Raw genomic sequence first — 2,764 nt, 5'->3', positions numbered from 1 at the left:
TAAAATCTGAGAATACCCCAAATCTCTCTAGCTAGCTACGCCCTAGTGCCAAAACAGACCTTTCCTAATGAAACAAATTCAATGAACTCACAGATGGCAGGATAGGCTGCAGAACTTTATTAGTTCAATCAAATCCTCTAGTGTGTTTTGACAACAGATTTTAAAGGCATGTCAATGTCAATATGTCTCTGAATGGAACGCATAGAATTACACCAGCAACCAATTCCAGTCCGTTGTCTTATAGTGACGCAACCAGTGCTTGACTTGGATTGAAATAGGTGCAGTACTTATTTTGGGTGCCGTTATCGTTTATATTTAAATACCTTTTAGCTAATATTTTATAAGAGGTACAGGAGCTAAAGCAGTAGAAAAATAGAAGTGCAGGTACTCAGCTCTGGTGAGCTCCTGCCCAAGTCAAGCACCGGATGCAACCACACTCTAGGCCCTAATACGTCCAACACACAAACATGCGTAGACAGCTGCACACAAGCACAACACACACACACACACACACACACACACACACACACACACACACACACACACACACACACACACACACACACACACACACACACACACACACACACACACACACACACACACACTACACACACACAGAGAAAGAAGCGTGCGCGTGCATGCACGCAAGCACCAACACACAATGGGAGGGCAGTGGAGGTGTTCACCACATTGTCCAACCCAAACAGCCATGAAACGGTCCAGAAACACCAGCTGAGACGGAAATGGTGACCCACTTTCTGATAGACAGAAAATCAAAAGCCCCACACACACAAGAATATAAGCACAACCACCCACACACACACACACACACACACACACACACACACACACACACACACACACACACACACACACACACACACACACACACACACACACAGTACAAGAACGGGCTGTGTGCATAATGTGTATTCCTGCCTGCCTCACTGTGGAGATCACCGTGACCAATTAGACTAGGGCACAGGTTAGCTTGTGTCTGTTGAGAGAGCGATGGTTCCTGTGTCCTGAAAGGCACCCTATTCCCTATATAGTGCACTACTTATGATCAGAGCCCTAGGTCAAAAGTAGTGCACAAAATAGGCAGTAGGATGCCATTTGGGACGCAAGTCATCTCTGGTACATAGTTCAATGCTGCAATACTTAACAGTTACCTACCAGTAAAACAAGAACAGTTTAGGACATTACCTAGCGTTCCCACAACCTTCCAATTAGATTATAATCCAACATAACTTCTTTGGGATAGGGGGCAGCATTTTCACTTTTTGATGAATAGCGTGCCCAGAGCGAACTGCCTCCTACTCAGTCCCAGATGCTAATATATGCATACTATTATTATTATTGGATATAAAACACTCTGACGTTTCTAAAACTGTTTGAATAATGTCTGTGAGTATAACAGAACTCATATGGCAGGCAAAAACCTGAGAAGAAATCCAAACAGGAAGTGGGAAATCTGAGGTTTGTAGTTTTTGAACTCACCCCTATCAAATACACAGTGGGATATGGGTTATTTTGCTGCCTAGGGCTTCCACTAGATGTCAACAGTCTTTAGAATTTTGTTTCAGGCTGCTCATGTGAAGGGGGGCCGAATGGGAGCTGTTTGACTAAGGGGTCTGCCTACAGCCTTGTTCTCAGTCACATGCATTTCACATGAGGTATCTCTCGTTCCATTGCTTTTCTACAGACAATGGAATTCTCCGGTTGGAACAATATCATTATCATTCTCCAGTGCGCCTCCTCGGTCCAGGATATCCTGCGCCGGCTCTACGCACTGTGTCTCCAGTGCGCCTTCACAGCCCAGTGCGTCCTGTGCCAGCGCCCCGCACTTGCCGGGCTAAAGTGAGAATCCAGCCAGGACGGGTTGTGCCAGCTCTACGCTCCAGACCTCCAGTGTGCCTCCACGGTCCAGTATATCCTGTGCCTCCAGTGATGATTCATGCCCCGAAGCCTCCAGTGATGAGCCAAGGTCCGGAGTCTCCAGCAACAGTCTGCAGTCCAGAGTCTCCAGCGACAGTCTGCAGTCCAGAGTCTCCAGCGACAGTCTGCAGTCCAGAGTCTCCAGCGACGGTCTGCAGTCCAGAATCTCCAGCGACGGTCGGACGTCCAGAGGCTCCAGCGACGGTCTGCAGTCCAGAGCCTCCGGCGGGGGTTAACAGTCCAGAACCTCCTGCGAGGGTTCCCAGTCCGGAGCCTCCGGCGACAATCTACGGTCCGGAGTCCCCGACGACGATCCACAGTCCGGAGCCTCCGGCGATGATCTACGGTCCAAAGCCTCCGGCGACGATCCACGGTCCGGAGCCTCTGGCGACGATCCACGGTCCGGAGCATCCGGCGACGATCCACGGTCGGGTTCCTCTGGCGATGATCCACAGTCCGGTTCATCCGGCGATGATCTACGGTCCGGATTCCCCGGCGACGATCTACGGTTCGGTTCCGCCGGCGACAATCTACCGTTCGGTTCCTCCGGCGACGATCCACGGTCCGGAGCTTCCGGAGAAGATCCATGGTCTGGTTTCACTGAAGCGGAGGGATCAGCGAACGGAGCGGGGTCGATGTCCCGAACCGGAGCCGCCACCGAGGCCAGATGCCCACCTGGTCCCTCCCCCATGGAGTCAGGTTTTGTGGCCGGAGTCCACACCTTTGTGGGGGTGTACTGTCACGCCCTGACCTTAGAGAGCCTTTTTATTTCTCTGTTTGGTTAGGTCGGGGTGTGATTTGGGTGGGCATTCTAGTTTTTCTA

This window comes from Oncorhynchus mykiss, chromosome 21 (assembly GCF_013265735.2).
Source record: "Oncorhynchus mykiss isolate Arlee chromosome 21, USDA_OmykA_1.1, whole genome shotgun sequence".
In the NCBI taxonomy this organism is placed as follows: Eukaryota; Metazoa; Chordata; class Actinopteri; order Salmoniformes; family Salmonidae; genus Oncorhynchus; species Oncorhynchus mykiss.
The sequence above is the reverse complement of the archived record's forward strand: the minus strand, read 5'-3'. Positions refer to the sequence as shown.